Source organism: Amblyomma maculatum, chromosome 11, assembly GCF_055883805.1.
Source record: "Amblyomma maculatum isolate TAMU_Amacu chromosome 11, ASM5588380v1, whole genome shotgun sequence".
Taxonomy (NCBI): Eukaryota; Metazoa; Arthropoda; class Arachnida; order Ixodida; family Ixodidae; genus Amblyomma; species Amblyomma maculatum.
The window spans coordinates 116,835,200-116,858,423 of record NC_139354.1 but is presented as its reverse complement, the minus strand read 5'-3'; the positions used below and the strand labels follow the sequence as shown (position 1 = coordinate 116,858,423).

The 23,224-nt window shown below is 44.8% G+C and overlaps 1 long non-coding RNA gene across 2 annotated transcripts; it reads right to left on the bottom strand.

Moving 5' to 3' along the window:
• Positions 1-6: 6 nt before the first annotated feature.
• On the bottom strand, positions 7-22,808 carry LOC146174811 (uncharacterized). 2 transcript variants are annotated; one of them, XR_014701989.1, is made up of 4 exons: positions 20,829-22,808; positions 17,083-17,215; positions 12,510-12,700; positions 7-284 (listed from the first exon to the last, which is right to left on the bottom strand). It is a non-coding gene; the product is annotated as an uncharacterized LOC146174811 (long non-coding RNA). The 2 variants fall into 2 exon arrangements; XR_014701990.1 differs by having other exon boundaries at positions 17,088-17,215.
• Positions 22,809-23,224: the final 416 nt, after the last annotated feature.

The window sequence follows — 23,224 nt, the reverse complement described above, 5'->3', positions numbered from 1 at the left end:
CAAATGTAGGTTTAAACAGCACTTTTTATTGGTCTTTCTTAAATATTCGAAAGGCTCAAAGCCCTCCGAATAAAAAAATGGCACTTACAGCTTACTAAGTTTGTGAGGCTTCACAGCAATTTATTCTGGCATTCAGCTTCTAGGCTGAGTTGAAGATGTCACGTTTCCCTGCTCATTGTGCCTGCAGTCCCATTACTTCACTGTTACGAGCCATCGCTTGACTGCTGCCGCGGTCTTCCTGGAGAGGACGTCACTCAGGTACACGCTGCCTCTCCTCAGGCATCCTAGAAAATATACGAAAGAAAATATCAGCCTTCATTCCGTATTCATGTGAATTTTCTAGCCTGTTAAAGTGATAAAAGGCTGTCACTCAAGCAAATATAAGGACCTTCAGTGGGATCAGTGGTGATGTAGTCATCGGATGATATATTTTTACACATATACTGCTTGTGTAAGCAAATTTGATCCAAGGGGGAAAAAAGACATTTCTGAGGCAGGGGAAGGAAACCAGATACATATCGCTGGAAGCTACCTTGAGCGCCACAGAAAAGGTTTTCTTTGGAATCCTTAATTGACATTATTTACCTAAGTTACTGATTAATGACTTACACATTAAATGGTGTTGCTACTTTGAAGAGTACCGGCACAAACCACGTTTCATTATTTGCGATAAAGAACCCTCACGTCTGTATTTTGTTCCCCAGTACAATAGGAAACCCCGAAAATACATCCCTCGTTCCCCATCGTCCTGACGCTTCCCCTCCTTTGGTTCCAAAGTTGCAGCAGGTCATCCGCGAACAGGTCACAGTACTTCCCACGCTTCCTGAAGCTCCTGCTGTCGCTCCCTTGACATACGTCGGAGCACCACTACAATATAGCCAACCTTCTGTCCCAGCCCCTTTGACCTACGCGGCCTCCGCCTGAGCCGTTACCACCCGTGCAGCCTGTCCTACGCTATACACCGCTTCATCCTGCGACTCCGCGCTATTACAACCCGTAGCACACTTCGGACAATCGCCCAAGTTACTACTGTGGTTGCCCTGGACACGTGGCCCGTCGGCGCCGTCGCCGCATGGCTGCGCGTCCCGAGCCTGCGTCTTCGAAGTACTCCCCACCGCTGCTTCATTCTGCTCCGTCTTCACCTGCATACGCCGCCGAACAGCGTTCGTACACGACCCATCGTTCTCCTTCTCCACGTCGCAGGTCACTGTCACCAATGTGCCGGCGACCACCCCCTGCTGATGAGGGAAACTAAGTTCCGCGGTTCTTGAGGCGAGAACTGCTTGCTCTGCGAAAAGCTCAAGGCCTCATATTTCGCCCCCGAACGTTATAGTCATCTCTAGCGATGGTCTGCCTGTACATGCGCTGGTCGATACAGGTGCTGCAGTGTCTGTGATTCATGAGCGACTTTGCCGACGATTACGAAAAGTTACAACGCCATTTAACGGTTTTTCGCTCCGCACTGCCAGCGAAGAGAGGATTGCACCTTTAGCAGCATGTACAGCGCGTGTCGTCATTGAAGGTCTTTTATACAGTGTCGAGTTCGCAGTTTTGTCGTCTTGTTCTCACGATGTGATCCTTAGATGGGACTTCGTCTAAAAATAACGCCGTGATCGATTGCGCCCGAGCTGAAGTGGAATTTTCTGCACTGTGCGACGTACTGCACGACGACAACCGTTCAGTGTGTCCTCAAAAGCTTACCATCGCTGAAGATGTCGACATAGCTCCAGAAGCTTGTGCCCTTGTGCCTCTTTCGTGTCCTGCCGTGTCAGCCGTTAGTGTTCTATTTACGCCGTCTGCATCCTTCATCCACCGCAAGCACCTGCCGCTGTCGTCTGCTGTTCTCAATGTTCACGGTGGCTTCACGAAGCTACTCATCTACAATCCGTCTCCGCACCTGATTACTTTGCTACGGGGGAATCTCCCAGTTCCATTGAACCAGCCCACCTTCTGTCTGACCTGGATGCCTCCAAGACCAAATGTAACTACATCGATGCTCTGCAGTCTGATCGACGCCTGATTCGTTGCCAGACGACTTCTTCCGAACCGCCATCGATGACGCCCTTCCTTCCACCTACCGAACGCAGCTTGCGGCCCTTTTACAGACGGTTTGCTCCGCGTCCGACGCCGCCCACACACCTCTCGGCCGCACTTCCACAGTCGCACATCATATTTAGACTGGCTCTAACGCCTTTTCGACAGCGCCCCTATCGTGTGTCAGCGGCAGAGCGTCGCGTGATCAATGAGCAAGTTGAGGACATGCTACAACGTGGTGTGATCCGTCCATCTCAAAGCCCCTGGTCTTCACCAGTGGTGCTAGTAAAGAAGAAAGATGGCTCAGTTCGCTTTTGTGTTGACTACCGGTGCCTGAACAAAATTACCCACAAGGACAATTACCCCCTGCCGCGTATAGACGAGCTCTTGATTCCCTCCAAGGTGCCGAGTACTTTTCACCCCTTGATTTACGTTCCGGTTACTGGCAAGTACCGATGGCCGCCTGTGACAGAGATTAAGACCGCATTTGTGATGCTGGATGGCCTTTATGAATTTAATGTGATGCCCTACGGCCTGTGCAATGTGCCCGCCACATTCGAGAGAATGATGGATAACATCTTGCGGAAGTTCAAGTGGCACATCTGCCTCTGCTACTTGGACGACATTGTTGTCTTTTCCACTGACTTCGCTACGCACCTAGAGCGCTTGCGGCAAGTTTTGGTTTGTCTTACTGACGCTGGCCTACAATTGAATCTTAAGAAGTGGCACTTCGGTGCCCAGCAGTTGACAATTTCGGGTCACATCGTCTCTAAGGAAGGTGTTCGTCCTGATCCGGCCAAGCTGCGCGCAGTCGCAGAGTTTCCTAAACCGTTCTTATTCAAGCAACTTCGAAGCTTCATAGGTCTGTGCTCGTATTTTCGACGCTTCATACGGAACTTTGCTTCTATTATTGCACCCCTGACGAAGCTACTCGGGAGAAACAGTGAGTTAAGTGATTCGTCAGCCAAGTGCGACGAACGTTCACCGCATTGCGCCATCTTTTGACATCGCCACCAATCCTTCGCCACTACGACCCGACAGCACCCACTGAGGTCCATAGTGATGCGAGTGGCATTGGCCTCGGAGCTGTCTTGGCTCAACGAAAAAACGGCTTTCACAAATACGTCGTCGCCTACGCGAGTCGTGTTCTCTCTAAAGCTGAATGCAACTACTCAGTTACAGAAAAAGAGTGTTTGGCAATTGTGTGGGCACTAACGAAATTCAGACCCTACCTGTACGGTCGCCAGTTTGAGTCGTCACGGACCACCACGCGTTATGTTGGCTGTCCTCTCTTAAAGACCCGTCCGGCCGCCTCGCAAGATGGGCCCTCCGCCTTCAGGAATTTGACATTCGAGTTGTATATCGTTCTGGCCGTAAACACATGGACGCCGACACTCTGTCTCGTTCTCCCCTATCCAACGAACCTGCTTGCTCCACGGCGGCTGATCCCGTCCTCTCGACTCTAACCATCGCCGATATGCCTGTGGAGCAGCGCAAAGACCCGTGGCTCGCATCTCTTATCGACATCGTGTCCACTTCTCCCAATGCTGCGCCTTCTCGGACTTTACGCCGTCAAGCACCACACTTTGCCCTACGAGACGGTCTTCTCTACCGCCGCAATGATATGACTGATGGTCGACGGTGGGTTCTCGTCATTCCCCGCCATTTACGACATGAAATTTGCGCCTCTTTCCATGCCGACCCTCAGTGTGCCCATCCTGGTGTAGTCACGACGTTTCAAAGAATTTCTCAACGCTACTATTGGCGCGGAATGTACGGTTATATTCGCGAATACGTCCGCTCCTGCATCGCCTGTCAGCGCCGCAAGCCATCCACACCTCGTGCTTCTGGCCTCTTACAACCCCTTCCATGCCCGGCCCGTCCATTTGATCGCATTGGCGTTGATCTTTACGGGCCACTTCCCCGCACGGTCTCTGGGAACCGCTGGATTATGGTCGGCATCGACCACCTCACCCGATATGCGGAGACCGCTGCCCTTCCTGCCGCTACTGCCCGTGAGGTTGCCCTGTTCTTGCTTCATCATTTTATCCTTTGCCACGGCGTGCCGCGTGAGCTGCTTAGTGACAGAGGCCGAGTCTTCCTTTCCAATGTCGTTGAAGCTCTACTGGCCGAATGTCGCATCATACATCGAACCACCACAGCCTATCACCCTCAAACTAACGGGCTGACAGCGCTTCAATCGTACTCTCGGAAATATGCTCACGATGTACGTTGCTGCCGATCAGACTAACTAGGACGCTGTTCTTCCTTTAGTGACGTACGCTTACAACACCGCCACGCAGTCAACCACTGGATTTAGCCCTTTCTTCCTCCTTTATGGGCGTGAGGCTTTGTCCACGATGGACACTATATTACCATATCGACCAGACTCCTCCGAGTGGACTCCACTTTCTGACGCTGCAAAGTATGCGGAGGAATGTCGCCAGCTGGCCCGCAGTTTAACATTGGAATCTCAAGACCACCAAAAGCATCGTCACGACAAAGATCAGACGCCACATGTTTTCCCTACAGGGTCCCTCGTTTGGCTCTGGGTTCCTGGCACCCCACCGGGATTGTCATCGAAATTTCGAACTGAATACCACGGCCCCTACCGCATCGTTCACCAAACCTCCCCTGTAAATTATATCGTGGAGCCACTCACTCCCTCTTCGGACATGCGTCATTGCGGCCGCGAAACTGTGCACGTGAGTCGCCTCAAAACATACTACGACCCGCTCGTCTTGCCCTCGCCATAGGTCGCCAGGGTGGCTCCTCTTCGCTCCCGGGGAAATTGTAGTAAACGAAGAGCAGATGTCACGAAGCACGAGGAAGAGAACAACGACGTGCCGCTGCGCTGCTCGAGCTCGCTGGTTTGTGCCTAGACGGACTGTGTTCCTGTGCTATCGCCGTGCAGCTTACAGAGGACTATATTCCGTTGAACCCTCAGTAAAACCCATTTCACACTCATTTATATCCTTACCGCTTTGTAGTCATTATCCGCATTGCAAAGTTCAGCGCGCTCACTGTAACTCGCACCTTCATGTGTGCCAAAGGGCCGACGTGAAGCGACCATTGCCAGCATATCGCCCTTACTCATGCATGGGGCCAGCCATCATAGCGGCAGGTTGTTTCGTCCGCTCAAAATCATGTTGAGAGCAGCGCAATTGAGGTGCGCGAATGGGCTGGTAACGGTTTCGGTATCTACATAACCCGGAATTTTTCTGCAGACGGAAAAAAAGGTACACATGAGGTTTCTAACCGCAAATATCAAAACGGGTTTCCGAATGTGCTCACCGACTCTAAGTCCTATTTATTGTCTAAAGTGAATATTTAGTACTTGGAGCAAATAACCTCACTTTCCTATGCAGAAAATAAAAATGTACTGCGCTGTGCAAAGTGGCTGCCAGCAATGCACCCCCGGTTTCCATCGCCTGTTTCCAATGGTTTATTTCTAACCCTTGTCTCAAGCTATCGGGCACAGCAGGTGTAATGTACTGTGCATAAAACCTGCATGAGAGCATATTAATGGGTAGATTTGTAAGCTTTACAGATTTCACTTACAAATACTACGAGAATCGCGTCACTGCAGCCTATCTTAAAATTGACATGCAACAGCGCAATATACGTGGCTAAAATAAAGTACTCAACGTATTAATTCAGCTTCGCAAGTGCAGCTGTAACAGAAAGTGAGGGCTGGAGACACCGAAGGTGCGCCTAGCTTTCAAATTTTCTTAGATGGCACAACCGTTCGAAATATGTAATTTTAAAAATAAGCCCTTGATAGCGGCTTTCCCACAGCGTATATATGGGTGCCTTAGATAAGAATTATAATCGAGGTCCCATGACCATCTTTAGTTTCCAATTAAATTTTTGTATGTGATGGGCAAATATCAGAAACAAAGGAATTAACCTTAGCTTTGCAAGATATGGCGTAGTTTCCTTGAAAACAAAAAAATTGTACGGTATATCTTTAGAGGTAGAAAATAAACGCTGTTTTTGCCATTTCAAAATGTTGCAAGTTTGGATACCACGATTTTGTCATCTACTATGTTTTACTCACTAAATATATGCAGGTTTTACATTTACAAACACTATTAGAAACCAGTCTTGTTTTTGAAGTTGAGTTATTAAAAAATCGCAAACTTTGCTTCAAGAGCAATGGGCTGCAAAAATATTCATTTTGAATCTTATATACTGGAATATGATGCTTAGGTTGGTTGCACTAAATGTTTTCACTTCCTAACACATGTTCTTAATTCCAAGCAATTTTTGGAGCTCCAGACCGCTAGGTGTGTTCTCCACAACTTATCAAAATTGCCCAAAATTCGAAAACAGCAGTAAAGTGTAAATTTGCTGCAAATAAAAAAAGGATCATATTCGATTTTCATTCAAATCTCGGTCAAGAATCTTCAGTGCCTCAAAAATATCACGGACTAAAATGTGTTGCGTTATATTGTTTAAAAATATAACGTTGAATACTAAACCGAGTGCTTGTCCTGATAATGGCCAAATTCAGTCTGCATTCTTGCAAGATCCAATAATATTGTGGCACTGAAACTATCTCTAGATTATCTAGGTTCCATTCTTTATTTCTAAAAAAATTTTAAGCTCTAGATTTGTTTTTTTCTGCATATTATATTAAAATCGGGCAAAATTTTAAAAAATGGTAAAATAAGGAAAACTGATTAGAATTGAAGAAACTGCCGCAACATCGATTTGTATCAAAATCTCTGGAAACAATGCAAACTACTTTGTTAATACGAGTCAGTAAATATATTCAATTCTGCAAAATGAATTATTAGAAACATAAAAATGCCTGTTTTTATTCTATAAATGTGCTTATATGGCTCCCTCATGGAGTAGGCATCAAATCTTCAATTTAGTATTTGCTGAATTTAGTTACATTTTACCTTAAGTAAAATTTAAAGCCTTGTCAGAGCTTATAAACCCTTTTTCTGCTTGTCGGCAAAGACTTAATATAGCTTAAAATTGAATTATTCGCTATTTCTGTCAAATTCATGACAGAACGCAAGTGAAGGCTGAACTTTTTCTCTGTCCTGCACTCTTTTTTTATTGCTAGGTGCAGTAGTATTCAATCAAGTTTATTAATATTGTATTCCATTCCTCTGCTTTGACCATAACTAACAATACTATAATCTTGAAGGGGAAATGAGGGTGCTCGTTATAATACATGAAGGAAAGAAGCCAACAGTCGGCGAGGCCGAGGAAAGCGTTGGGGATGGTACTTTTATGTATTTTTTTTTTAATGTTTACTCGGATAATCACAGAAATTATTAATGTAATCTGATTAGGGGAAAGATAATTAAACACGAAGTAGAAGAAAAAACAACGTGCCGATGGTGCGAACTGAACCCAACACCTCCAAATATTGCGTCCGGTGCTCTTCCAACTGAGCTACATCGGCCGCTGTCCCCCCTGCTACTTTCTTGGGTATTTATGTTGTCTGTATACGAACCTTGAGAGTGTTCACCAGCGCCACCCTCAACCATAGCGGCGGACGTGGAACGTCCTTTGTTACCGCCAGCGTCACATAGAACGTGATCAAGAGCGAGGGCGAAAGCTGTGCTAGAACCCTCTTACGCTACCTATGGCTTCAAGACTGCCAGAACCGAGACCCCTGTACGCTACAAGCAGATCAATTAAAGGGGAATGAGGGTGCTCGTTATAATACATGAAGGAAAGAAGCCAACAGTCGGCGAGGCCGAGGAAAGCGTTGGGGATGGTACTTTTATGTCTTCTATTTTTTTAATGTTTACTTGGATAATTGCGATATTCGGAGGTCGTGGGTTCGGTTCCCACCATCGGCACATTGTTTTTTCTTCTACTTTGTGTTTAATTATCTTTCCCCTAATCAGATTACATTAATAATTTCTGTGATTATCCAAGTAAGCATTAAAAAAAAAAAAAAGACATAAAAGTACCATCCCCAACGCTTTCCTCGGCCTCGCCGACTGTTGGCTTCTTTCCTTCATGTATTATAATGAGCACCCTCATTTCCCCTTAATTGATCTGCTTGTAGCGTACGGGGGTCTCGGTTCTGGCAGTCTTGAAGCCATAGGTAACGTAACAGGGTTCTAGCACAGCTTTCGCCCTTGCTCTTGATCACGTTCTATGTGACGCTGGCGGTAACAAAGGATGTTCCACGTCCACCGCTATGGTTGAGGTTGGCGCCGGTGAACACTCTCAAGGTTCGTATACAGAAAACATAAATACCCAAGAAAGTAGCAGGGGGGACAGCGGCCGATGTAGCTCAGTTGGAAGAGCACCGGACGCGATATTCGGAGGTCGTGGGTTCGGTTCCCACCATCGGCACGTTGTTTTTTCTTCTACTTTGTGTTTAATTATCTTTCCCCTAATCAGATTACATTAATAATTTCTGTGATTATCCAAGTAAACATAAAAAAAAAAGACATAAAAGTGCCAGCCCCAACGCTTTCCTCGGCCTCGCCGACTGTTGGCTTCTTTCCTTCATATAATTTTGAAGGTCATTTTTCAATGTGTAATTTTTTATAATTATAATCATAAGCAAATCTCTTTCCAGCATAATAATTTTGGAGGCGTTACAAAGAACACACATACCAGCATAGAGCTCCAGATTCTGCCTTAAATTAACAATATAACCTGCGTAATAAACACAGAATGTTTTAGTGCAAATAACGTAACGCATTACGCCAGTATGTAAGGCCGAAAATTAACATTTTTGTAGCGCGTTAGTCCTGAAGCAAAGTTTGCAATTTTTTACTAAATCAACTGAATCAATGAAACAAGCTTTTAATACTTCTTATATCGTCAAGCGAGAAATGGACAGATTGAACATTGATATCTTGGGTATCAGCGAGCTCAAGTGGACCGGAATAGGAGAATTTAACTCCGGCGACCATTATGTCTTTTATTGTGGGCACGAATCCAAGAGAAGGAATGGGGTCGCTCTCATAGTAAACAGAAGAATGGGCAAAGCAGTGCTAGGGTACAACCCCAAAAACGACCGAATGATTTCACTTCGGATCCAAGGTCACCCTTTCAACATAACAGTTATCCAAGTCTATGCACCGACCACTACTGCTGAAGAAGCTGACGTTGAGAGATTTTATGCGGACCTACAATGCCTTTTAGACCGCACCCCATCATCAGACGTCATTTTTCTCATAGGAGACTGGAATGCTAAGGTAGGGAGTGAAGAAATATCCGGAATTACAGGCAAGTTCGGTCTTGGTGAGCCAAATGAAGCCGGGCAGAGGCTAGTAGAGTTTTGTCAAGAAAACAACCTGACCATAGCGAATACTCATTTTCAACAGCACAAGAGGCGCCTGTACACATGGACTTCACCGGACGGTCTGTACAGGAATCAGATCGATTATATTATTTGCCGGCAGAGATGGAGAAGCGCTATACAAGCAGTAAAAACAAGGCCTGGGGCCGATTGTGGCACCGATCATCAGCTTCTTGTTGCCAAGATTAAGCTTCGATTGAGGAAAACGCAGAAAACTAGAAGGCCTTTCAGGTATAATCTGGATCAAGTTCCATTAGAATATGCTGTGGAAGTGAGGAATCAATTTCAAGAATTAGACCTAGAAGACAAAGAGCCCGAAGAGATGTGGACTGATGTTCGCGATATAGTACAAGAAGTTGCTACTAAGGTAGTTACAAAGCAAAAGAAGTGCAAGAAAGCAATCTGGTTATCTGAGGAGGCTTTGCAAATAGCTGAGGAAAGGAGGATGGCAAAAGTTATAGGGGAAAGAGAAAGATACAAGGTTCTCAATGCGGATTTTCAGAAAATAGCAAGGAGAGATAAGAATGCCTTCCTGAACATACAGTGCCAAGCAGTTGAGGACAACAGCCAATTAAGGAACACAAGAGCTCTGTATAAGACAATCAAAGATATCAAAGGAAGCTTCTGTGCTAAGCTGGGCGTGATAAAGGACAAACAAGGCAAGGACCTCACTGAAGCCGCAGAGATAAATAAGAGGTGGCAAGAATACACAGAAGAACTGTACAAGAAGGACCCGAATGTGAAAACCCAACATAAGACTGTTGTGATCACTGATCTCGAGCCGGGCATCCTGAAGAGTGAAGTTGAATGGGCCTTAGCCAGCCTTGCTAAGAACAAAGCTAGCGGAATTGATGGCATTCCAGCTGAGTTGCTTCAAAACCTCAACCATGACGCTGTTAACATTCTGCATACATTATGTCAGAAGATTTGGACAACCCTGCAGTGGCCACAGGATTGGAGGAGGTCAGTTTACATCCCCATTCCAAAGAAAGGCAGTGCCAAAGATTGTTCCAACTACCGCACGATCGCGCTTATTTCGCATGCTAGCAAGGTGATGTTGAAAATCCTCCAAGGTAGGCTGCAGCAGTATGTGGATCGGGAGCTTCCGGACGTGCAAGCTGGGTTTCGCAAGGGCAGAGGAACTAGAGACCAAGTTGCCAACCTTCGCTGGATCATGGAAAAAGCAAGAGAGTTCCAGAAACCCATCTACTTCTGCTTTATTGATTATGCGAAAGCGTTTGACTGCGTAGATCACAGCAGATTGTGGCAAGCTCTCCAAGAGATGGGAATTCCAATTCACCTCATCTGTCTCCTCAGGAACCTGTATGAAAGGCAAGAGGCCGCAGTCAGAACTGGGCATGGTCTTACTGATTGGTTTCCGATTGAGAAAGGAGTGAGGCAAGGCTGCATACTGTCGCCCTGCCTATTTAACCTATATGCAGAGTGCATCATGAGGAAAGCCGGTCTGGACGAGTCTTCAGCTGGAGTGAAGATTGCTGGAAAATGTATCAACAACCTTAGATATGCGGATGATACCACTTTAATGGCAGAAAGTGAAGCGGAACTCAAGAGACTTCTGATGCGCGTACAAGAAGAGAGTGAGAAGTTTGGGCTTAAACTGAACATTAAAAAGACAAAGATCATGGCGTCTTGCCCTATCAAGTCCTGGAGCATCAAGGGACAAGAAGTGGAAGCTGTGACAGATTTTCTTTTCTTGGGCTCCAAGATTACCTCGGAAGGAGACTGCAGCCATGAAATTAGGAGACGCCTGCTTCTGGGAAAGAGAGCAATGGTTAGCCTTGACCGCCTAGTAAAGAGCAGAGACATTAGTCTGTCAACCAAGATCCGTATAACTCGTGCTATGGTCTTTCCAGTTGTGATGTATGGATGCGAGAGTTGGACTGTGAAAAAGGCTGACCGCCGAAGAATTGACGCGTTTGAATTGTGGTGCTGGCGAAGACTCTTGAGAGTTCCTTGGACTGCCAGAAGATCAAATCAGTCGATACTGTCGACCATAAACCCTGACTGCTCATTGGAGGGTCAAATTCTAAAGTTAAAGCTCAGCTACTTTGGTCATCTGATGAGAAGAGAGGAGTCGCTGGAGAAAGATTTGATGTTGGGAAAGGTTGAGGGTCGCCGGAGAAGGGGTAGGCAGCGAACGCGATGGTTAGATGGCATCCTCGAGGCACTGCAGACTAAGTTATGTGATGCTAGGAAGATAGTGAGAGACCGGAAAGCGTGGCGTGACATGGTCAATAGGGTCACGAAGAGTCGGACACGACTGAACGACTGAACTGAACTGAACTGAACTGATACAAATAAAAGTTATGTTGATTTGGTGAGTAAAAAAACAATGGATGACAAAATTTTAGTGCGCAAGCAGGAGGCCGCCAAATGTGCAACTTTTTGAGATGACAAAAAACGGTGTTTTCTTTAGTGATAGGCGTTTTTTTTTTTTCTTTTTTCAGGAAAACTACGCCGCATCTTGCAAACCTAAGGGCCTTTCCTTTATGTCGAGAGATTAGCCCACGACATAGGAAAACTTAATTAAAATAAAATGGTGATGGCACCACGATTACTGTTCGTGTCCGAAGACATGCATATTTGTTTTCATTTCGTCTCTTTAAACAGGCTCGTTTAGGCAATGCGGTGAATAAAAATATCATCGCATATATTAAAGATTTCTGCGCTACACGTTATACCTAAAGCCACCTATATTGTCACAACTGTTATTTGTTATTTGTAGCTGAAACAACATCATAAAAGGAATTCGATCGCAAATTGTTCGCGAGTTAAATAGATGTACAAGATGACACACGTATACTTTGTAGAATGCAATTTAAGAAAGAGCAGTTACAAACTATAGGCAAATAATGCTATGATATGGAGCATATGTATTACTCCGGTTAACAGTAAAAAAGGCGACTTTTAATATATTAATATATTCGACAAACTATTGCATGAACACAATTATGGGGTCATCCACGTATGTAATGTCTATGGGCATTAGATGTGCGGATGACTTCGTTTTAATCCAATTTGTGCGTCACTCAAAATAATTGAACAAGGAAAAATTTAGTGTCTACACAATTTTCAGCGAGTATACCACAAAATATACTAAGGTGCTTCATATACAGTCACATCACATAGCAAGTGAAGTGGGATACCAGAAGTAATCACTCACTCTGATCAGCATTTCGCTTTTGCGTCATCTTTGTAACTTTTTAGGCAGGCTTTTTCACTGATTAACCTCTTCTTTATTCCCCTTCCAACCCCAGGACACAGATCTTTTGGGGGTGCCAAACTGTCTGTTTTCGCGCCAGTCATACAACTCAATCGATTCATTTCTATGTAGAAAACACTCCCGATGCGCATCTAAAAAAAAAAAAAGCATCTATGTATAGGCTAAATCCTTCACATGTGATAAAACAATACGATTTGAACAATGAAATCACATGATCACACCCGGAGCAACAAGAAAGTGGTGGAGATAGAAATTGAAGCAATGAAAGACGATTGCTTACTGAACAAAGCAATAGCAAGAGGTCATGTGTCCATAAGAATAGGCAATAAAATTAAGGCACGTTTAAAGGTGCATGCAGCAGTTACAGTGATGCAGTGTTACCTTTTTTTTTTTCACTGCAGTAGTTGGTATAAATATTACAGCAATCGCTAGGTATCAGAGGTAACCCCATTGAAAACCTCATCCAAGGTACCAAGCAGCAGTGGCACGTTTGTACCTTAAATGAAAGCGACTGAACAGTGGGTGTTGTAAGAGGTGCAGCGTCCCTAGGAATAGGGACCAAAATTAAGTTTGCTTGTAATAACCAAGTACAAAAAGGAGCAAATATGCTTGCAATAATATCATGATGGCCTATGTTTTCATGAACAGCTGTAAGCAACCTGTCACTACCAGTCGGTTCTTTGGATAGAGTTGTCAATGCCAGAGCTTAAAGCTAAGAGCAATATGAGTAATATTTATTGCGGTCACGGCTGTAAAGAATTCTAGCACAACACTTTATTACTGTAACTATTCAACCGTCCATTTGTATACATATTGTTCATTTAAGAACCATGCACATCTTATTAAGTTGCTCTTTTCTACTCCCAAATGGTTTCCTACAGAATTAGAATACGTAGATCGCTGCTTCGGTTTCAAAATTTTTGTACGATGGCTATGATGTGCACTTCATGCATACAGTACGTTCATTATTTCCTATTCTTCTCCCATACTCATTCTATCCTTCTCGGCCGCTCAACTCTCCGCAGCTTTCTTTTTTTTTTTTTCCCGCAACCACCCTAGCTAGGGACGTTCTAGGTTGGCCTTTGTGAAGCTGTGCCACACTTGAGAGGAAGGGTGTTCGCCACAAATGTTTTTTGTATTTATCTTCATTTTTACCATGTCTTTTACGGCTCGGCTGCCATCGTCTATCGACTTTCGCCAGAGCTAACAAAGGTTCCACACGTGGCTGCACTACAATAGACGCTATCTCCCTTGGTTCATTCGGGGACACGGTGCCCGATTCCCTGCCTTCTAAGTCCTCTCTGTCACTGACCTGAGCCACTCCACCAGAATCTGACACTACCTTGGTTTGCCACTGCCTGGCCCATCGCGAGAGAAAGCTCATTCTTCTTTCGGCTGAGTTCAGCTGCAATTTCGCGGGCTTTCAATCAAGTGAGCGCTTGGACGGCTCGGTCACCGAAGCTACGACCTTCCTCCTGCAGCATCTGCTCTGACCTGTTCGAAAAGAGGTACGGAAACTGCTCTGGCAGGTTCCGTGATACCGCTGCCTCTATTTCCAGAATGCCAAATGGGCCTATTCACGTGCGACCGGCACACATGGGCTATTCTTTACGGGAACCTGTTTAATACATGCACAATCCCCCGTTAAGTCAGCTGCCTTCACGTATGCTGGGTGGATTACGTCCATGATGGCCGCGGAATCTCTCAGAACCCGACAATGCTTCCCATTAACCTGCATCTTTTAGGTATGGCTCTAGCAGGCGCATACTTTTTTCATCTGCATCTGCCAAAGAGAACAAAACCAACTTCCTATGTGTTGGCAAAGTGAACGGGTTCGTTGCATCGGAAACAGACTGATTTTTCTCTCTGTTTCCTTCCCTTTGTCGGCTGTCACTTTAGGGTAGTTACTCGATACTGCCCTGTGGCTTTCGTCTCGCTCCAAGGTGCCGCTTGCTAGGTTTCCAGTCTGGGTTCGCGGAAACTTTTAGTTTGCTTTAGGGTTTCCCCGAGAACGCGATCACTCTGTTTCCCACCTAGCACGAAATTCTTCGGCCAGCTCTGCTGCACGTTCTAAGCTTTTATTTCCCAGCCTGTCTTGCACCCACACACACGTTTCTGCTCCTAGACAGCTATAGAATTGTTCCAGGAAGATCACTTCTATTAAGGAATTGAACGGCGGCACAACACGGAAACGGACACAGACAAGAAGGGGACACCACATGCGCACACTACCAACTATTTATTAAACGGAAAGGTGGCATATTTATACGTCCATCTCAAGCATCAGACTCATCGCCACAGTCCGCTCCAAACCCAACACGTGAATGCCGAGCACCACCAACAGGAAATCAGACAAGATATTTCTGACCTCAGTAGATAAACTATCAAAAACGGGGAAAAAAAAAAAACTTTTTTTTTTTTTTAAACGGAAGGCAGGCCATATCTCATAGCAAATGCAGTGTGGACCGAAAACAGCATAGTAAGACATAAGAAGCGACCAGCCCGAACCCTAACAAATAAAAAATAAAACGATAAAACAATCGTAGCAAAAGCAGAGTCAAAACAGTTAAGCAAAAGCAGTCAGAACCCTAAGCCAACAACAAAAGACGATCGTAGCAAAAGCAGAGTCAAAACAAAAGAAGCAAAAGCAGTAAAAAGAAAAAAAAAACTAGGCCAACAACAACAAAAGACGATCATAGCAAAAGCCGAGTCAAACAAAGGAAGCAAAAGCAGTCAAAAACCTCAACCAACACCAACATTCGTAGCTCAAGGAGAGTCAAAGAAATGAAGCAATTCTATACCAAAGGCATAGTCAAAAAAAGGGGGAGCAAGAACAGCCAGGAACCTAAAAGCAAATAAAACGATAGTAGCAAAAGCAGAGTCAAAACAAAAGAAACAACAGCGGTCAAACCTAAAACAACAGCCTAAAACAACAATTTCCTGACTGTTTTTGCTCCCCCTTTTTTTGACTTTGGTATACGATTGTGTTTGACTGCTTTTGCTTCATTTCTTTGACTCTGCTTGAGCTACGAATGTTGGTGTTGGTTGAGGATTTTGACCGCTTTTGCTTCCTTTGTTTGACTCGGCTTTTGCTATGATCGTCTTTTGTTGTTGTTGGCCTAGTTTTTTTTTTTGACTGCTTTTGCTTCTTTTGTTTTGACTCTGCTTTTGCTACGATCGTCTTTTGTTGTTGGCTTAGGGTTCTGACTGCTTTTGCTTAACTGCTTTGACTGCTTTTGCTACGATTGTTTTATTGTTTTATTTTTTATTTGTTAAGGTTCGGGCTGGTCGCTTCTCATGTCTTACTCTGCTGTTTTCGGTCCACACTGCATTTGCTATGAGATATGGCCTGCCTTCTGTTTAAAAAAAAAAAAATGTTTTTTTTTTTTTTTTTTTTCCCCGTTTTTGATAGTTTATCTACTGAGGTTAGAAATATCTTGTCTGATTTCCTGTTGGTGGTGCTCGGCGTTCACGTGTTGGGTTTGGAGCGGACTGTGGCGATGAGTCTGATGCTTGAGATGGACGTATAAATATGCCACCTTTCCGTTTAATAAATAGTTGGTAGTGTGCGCATGTGGTGTCCCCTTCTTGTCTGTGTCCGTTTCCGTGCTGCGCCGCCGTTCAATTCCATCATGCACCAACTCGCCCCCCAGGCCGTTATTCATTTCTATTACTTTGTCATGAGTTCCGAAAGCCTGTTCTCCTCTTTTACCATTCTGTCAGGTCTGCCTTTAGATTGTAAGCGAAATGCGGAAACAACTGATTACGTTGTTACCTGGTTTCCCTGAAACGGCGGCAAAACGCATCTGAGGGATAGGCGGTACTTTTTGAGAAGCGCTGCCTTTGCTTTATAATAGTCGGCTGCTCCTTCTTTTGTCAGCCGAGCAGGCACTTGGGCTGCCTCACATGGGATGGTCAGCAGTTTCTGGGGCCAAAACTCGGATGATAACTCAACATTTTCACACGCCCACTCGAACTTTCCGAGAAAAAGCCCTATGTCTTCTCCTAGTTTGTACGGTAGCAAGAGGTTTTTTGTTTTAACACTTGATGCTTCCTGACTCACAACGGAGTTTGGTGTGTATCTCCCAGTGTATTTTGCCTCTGCTAACTGCAGATCGAGCTGTTTTTTTCTCGATCCCCCTTTCATTCTACTCGTCTTCAAGATCCTTTTTGAGTTTCTCCTGTTCCTCAGCCTTCTTTAACTCTTCTTGAATAAGCTACCAACATTCTGCTATCTCCTCCGCGTCCGCACCGATGTCCTCAATTGCCCTAATCAGTTCTGGTTTTCTGCGGATGGGCCCACAGTCAATGCCCAATTCCCCAAAGATTAAAACCAGCTCCGGTTTGTGCAACTTTTTTCAGTCCATGACTACTGCAGCAATGGCAAGTCCCTGCACTATGTGGTTAGAGGAAACCAATCTGCCTCTAAAACCACCCTTCATTTGCCGAAGCTTACAAATATCTACAAGTTGTAAAACCTGGCAATGTTCCAAGAGAAGGACCGTGCACTTACTGTACCAGAGTCAGGACTGGAGGTGCAGACCATTACACCGCAGCCATCCACTTGATACGATCAGGTTCGGGGCCAAGGTTCTGGGTAGCGTGATCAGGCGGACAAGACATCGGACGGGGAGCAGCAGGTAGAGCTGGCAAAGAAGTTTTATATACATTATTTACATGTCAAAACAGGAAGAAAAACTCAGACGAGGAGAGCAGAGCCGAGCTGAACTCCTTAGCTACCGTGGATAGCTCCACACATTAATAAAGCGTCCGCAATCTCCAGTTCCCTAGCTGGGGAAATGAAGGTCAATTGGGCCAGTCAGGGGGAGTACAATTATGCTATATCCAGCTTTTAACACTAAACAGCATGACGTATGGTAAAACGGTGATGAATGTTTTTGTAACGCATCGCGTGTAAAAAAAAAAATAAAAAGGTCACAGCTCAGCGGTGCGCTACTACACTGCGATGGAAGCAATGACTTCCTCTTGCTCCTTTAGAAAATTAATATGCTATTCTTTAGAAAATTAATATCTACCCACACTAGCATATTTATTTTCCTTTACTACCCTACCAAGCTTTTACTGAATTGTCTCGATGCACTCATATATGCACGGATCAGACGAAGTGAGCGTCTGCAGGTTCTTCACTCAAATCGGACTAGGAAAACCAACTTCGCTCACAAAAAAGAAAAAAGAACTAGGACGGAAATTGAGTAGCCCAAAGCCTTCTGCAATTGGCTGCCTAGCGAGCTGCTTCTGGGTGATACGCGAAATTTTCTACAAACCCAGAACCTGAGCGCGACAGCGCGGAGCGGAATGCTTTGGCGGCCCTCGGCCTGTCACGCCTGTCAACGCTCCACTGCACTAAGGGAGCTTTTGTAATAAACGGAAAAGAACTCTCAGGAAAAACTTAACTTTATGATTTTTGAAGGAAGAACTGGGTAATGCTTGCCCGCTTCGCGTTGGCATTCTGCCCGACAAAAGCGTCCTCTAGCTGCTAAACGCATCGCATAAGCCGTTGGTTGCCGCCGCTGCATTCAACTTTGTTGCTGACACCACATATACAACAAAAATCAGTCAACGCTTCGTGAATATGGCGCAACAAAACAGAACCACACAATCACTAAATTGCTCTTGCCGGTATGCACATGCGGAGGGCAGCTGAACGAACCACGCCCAATAAGACCCATCAGCCCCCGTGTGCGATCGGTGCTTACGTGACTGCTCCCAAGGTGAAAAACGGCTGCGTCTGCGGGAATTTCGTATTCGCTCTTTAAACGTGACTGCGTTCAGCACTTAATATAAGAACAAAGCACTCGCTTGGAGCCCCTATCACTTTTCGGTAATGACCTCTGTCTTCGATCTTTGCGGTCGAAATTTCGACATATTCGCATTATGCCCGAAAAATGCTTCGATATAAACTTTTTACTCACATACCTCACAGGCTCCAACTGGAGTATTATGTGAGGGGGGTTACATAAAAACCTGGGGTGCGAAAAGAAGCAAATAGAACACAGTTACTAGAAGATTATTATACAAATAGTTAAAAGCCAACCAGAAAGTTGAATGCAGTTAGAAAAGCTTCAGATCAAGAAATGAGCACCCCAAAAATCAGCCACTCAAATAACACACTAAGCAATGCATCTTTAGCAAATAGAGTCACTAGCCGCTATTTACAACACTGAAATTAAGAAGTGAAGCTCTCATTTCCTATTTCTGTTGATTTATTTGGCCGTGCAATGCAAAAGAAAATACTCTTGGTAATGATATTTTTACTTCCATGACCACAAGCTATATAAACAGGTAATAAAAGGAAGTGAAGGAAAAGCCCTATGCTTATGTGTAGCAGACTGCACAAAATATCATGCAGTGGAATGTTTACTTCATGTGCCTACACTATGTACAAAGGTACTGTCCATGTCTACCTTCTGGCTTGTTAAGTGTTACGGACAGAAGTCTGCCATCAAGGACAAAATTTACTGGACCACTCCACAGCAGCATATCATGCACACACTCATGGTAACACACCAGGTGACGAGACTGGCTCTAGGACCATGCGTGTCCTTCGTTACCAACAAGCATGCTATTTTTCTGTCACTGAGTAGCTGCTTATTGATTGCCAGGGGCATGCTGCAAGGCACTGTTGCAGCAGTGGCATTCTGCTGACTCACCAGTGCGAGCAGGTGCCTATTGTTCCCTTGCTCGGCCACTTGCACACCATTGTGATAATGCACATCTTCGGTACTGTGCATTAGCATAAATACACTGTCCCATGCAACGCATTCATTACAAAAAGTTCCAGTCTGCACGTCGCTGCTTCTTTATATTTGCACAGGCAGACAAGATGTTGCAAACTTGAGCATGCACTGGGGAGCACCTATACACAATAGCAATGAATCAGTAATATTGTAGATGAAAACAAAATATAGAAAACTAGCTGTGTGGGTATTGCTCATACTTGCTAGAGATATCAATTGCATATGTCCATGAGTTATCACTTATGCAAACACCTGGTGCCGAATTCTCTAAGGTGCTGTATGTTTGGTGACGACCCCTTAACTGATGCAATAAATATACCAACCATTTTCCTTGTTGGTAGATCATTTAATATGTAGCTCTATTGCAAAACTACATTCATGAGAACTGTGGCAGTGTCCATTCATATTGATACGCATGGAGTGTGGTGGCTCATAAAGGCACAACTGCTTTTTGCGACATTTGAATCAAATTAGCAGATAAGGAAGCTTGGGCAAGTTGGTGACAGTATTCTTGGTACCAGTGGCCTAGCCAGAAATATTTTTCGGGGGTGTTATACAACAGAATACAACAGACAAAACAGACCAACCGGAAGGGGAGAGCGGGGAAAGGAATGTGGGTGCAATGTTCAGAGAATTTCTCTATTGTTCTCCTCAACGTTACACTAACTTATGGTTTCTGCTTGTATATAGATCCCAAGTACTAAATCGAGACCACAGTTCTCACCTGGCCCTTAAAATGTAAGGAGACAGTAAATTACCATTTTAGAAATGCGCTGTTTACAGCACTGCATTTGTTGTTTTATTTCCTAATATGGCCTTTTAATAAGATGCGGTTAAAAGTGCTAAAGGCAGCATAATCATAATTGCATAAAAGCTCCCGGGTAAGTGCATGAGACGCGCCTGACCATGCCAATTAGTCAGCGGGGTGCCAGTAGTGCAACAAGAACCTAGAAGCACATTCTTGACGACCAATAAGAAGCAACCCGAAGCATGAAAATTGGCATGCTTTAAGGGAAGGATTGGGCATGCTCCCAACATTGGCCTTGTCACAAGGCGTCTCACTGTTAGAGTATGTGCAGACATCTAATTAATGAGCAGCAAGTCAAGTTTAGGAAAGTAACCAACATCTTCAATTTCTTTTCGACACTGAATATTGCTAAGGACAATGAAGATGAAGCGAGCAGTGGCACAGGCATGAGCACTTGCTCCAGGCCTGCTCCCATTATTAAAAACCATCCCATCCCATCATCGGTCATGCTCTTTCTTCACTAGCTTTCCATCCTGTAACAATGTTTTTCTAATCTTTAGAGACAGGTAAAACTCAACACTGGGGCCCCAAAAGCCCTTCAAAAGAGGTATCCCAGCTGTACAACATCATGGCTTAGCCAGCTGCCAAGCAGCTCATCTTTGGGACTGCTGCAGGTACCACTTCTTACATAACAGCAAAAGCAGAAGGCAATATTCAGATAAACACAGGGGTTTCAATCCTCAGTGCCTTTACCTCTTGCTTCTCCCTGCCCTTCCGCCATGTGCAAGGTGGGTATCCAATTCCATTTCAATATTCTCTGCGAACACATGCAAACAGAAACAAGTCAAGTAGAGTTTGCAACCTCGTTATAGGTAATTAACAAGAAGCTGATGTTTGCCAGCTTACTTCATGCACTGCACTGCATCAATGCCAAACACTTTTTACAAGTGACCAACATTTGACAACTCCTTGCATGTAAGCTACAATGAAAAACATTGTTTACAGCAAAGAGAACGCCTTAAAAGAGCTTCGAAATGCTTGTTAAGCACATTGTTCTGCCTTTTGGTTACGTAGATAGTGACACAATAACTGCTGGTTGTTTTGTGTATTATCCAGCATTTAATGCTTTAAGTTGCTCGCGAAAAATGAGTTAGGGCCACTGAGGGTGCTGGCACACAATGGCCGTTTTTGGCAGCGGATGTGTTATCACTGGGTAGGGGTTTGATGATTGGACAAACAATAAATTCACAGCTAAAAGGGCTCATAAGTAGATATATGTTCTGTCATATTTTTGTATTTTCTACAGTATCTACAAAACCAGCATGTTTGCTTTCGTCAAAGTACTCCAAAGTATTACAAAAAAGTAATTATTGCTACAGGCTCTGGCTATTGTTCTGCCTCGGGGAACTCTGCGTCTCTCTACATAAATGGCTTTGGCAAGTATAGCTACGTTCTATGCACATGCAAACTCTTGCCTAAACAGCTGGTTTCTTGTAGGTGATATCTCGTTGAATTCTGCGCTGCCATGAGAACGAAAACTAGGCAGCACCATGCTACTCGAGCAGCGAAGGCAGTGGAAAAATGTCTTTTTATATATTTCCCTCTCAGAATGAGCGAAAAAAATATGGATGGAAGCTCTTGGCATTCACGAGCCTGACGCGGCGGGTGTGCTCGGCACATTTCACTCGAGCACGCATTCGAAACTCCTGTGAAGGTTCACCAATTCGGCATTCGCTGGCTACAAGCAACGGCAGCAACGATGCGACGCGGTGCTGGCGGTGGCAGGCACTCACACAAAACAATTGAAAAAAGTAACTATCGTGCCCATTAGTTGAGCAGTGAAGGCTCGTTCCGATCGGAGCCTATCCATGTTCATACATAATAGAGTTTGCAATGTTTTCACTGCTGTTCTTTTCTCAAAAACTCACCATCACGAGTAACGTCCCTGGCAGCAGCTCACTGTGCTCTCGCCTGTCGGCTTAGTTTTCAGTCAGATTAACGCGCGTGACCACACTTATTGAGAGCTTACATCCCTTTGAATTATTTATAATATTGCGTTACCATCGGATGCATGGATTGTCAGCGCCAGGTTACAGTGGAACACAGGAAGGTCAGCGAAATTTACCGCAAGTGCACCATTCCTTTTTTTTTTTTTTTTGCTTCATTGTCACTAGGAAAAAATGCTGACGTATTTACATCTATGGGACATGCGTTTCCTTTTTTCTTGCCAAAGCGTCTGTTGACGCAACACAGATAAAATGTATTTTCAGCCAATCTTGCTGCTGTTTTTTTTCAATGACTTGAACTAATGCATACCAAATGGAATTGATCAAAAACTAAAATGGGAATTTATCACCTGCGTGCTGGGTGCTTTTTTTTTTTTTTTGGAATGTGAACCTTTTGATTTTCCCTCGCAGGACGCAAATTCGGAACGCATTCACAGGAGTGAACCAGGCTGTATTCTATTTGAAGCAAGAAGTCTTTTGAATGCATCTTTGCAATAGTTTGATACCTTGCTTGAATTTGAGCAACTGATTTAAGCGTCATCCTCAGCATTACTGGAAATGTCTCACTGCCCTTTGAGGTGTGCAGGCAATTTAAATATTAAGGCCATGAAAGATGAATGTACACAGACAAAGCCTCTATTCACTGAAGATGGCCGCATCAAATGCAAAGCTGGTGGCACATCTGATGATGCCGTGGGCTGTAAATTGTTGGAGACTCCATCCTCCCTCCTTCCCTTCCCCCCCCCCCCCCCCCCTTTACTGCTGCCTTAGCACAAACCCCGATAGGACATACAGCTGGGCGCCGTGCGCACCGCTCTGAAAAAGTCGCCACAAGCCACCAGCTGACGGCCACTTACCCCCCAGTGCTACGTAACGTACGTCGATACATACAACTAGGCGCCGTAAACAGCGAGCCACCAGCTGACGGCTACTTGGCTCTTCCACTAGGGTACCCCGTAACTCAGCTTCCGACAATAAAGTTTTGTTTCTCTAGTGACGCGCAACTGCCGATACTGCTACTGCTAGCCCTACTGCCATTGCAATGAGAAACAGGAATAGGGAAAAGGTACGCCCGTGTAAACATAGTTACAGCACTTACCTGTCAATTCTTCACCATTTCCATGATAAAATTTCTTCTCTTGC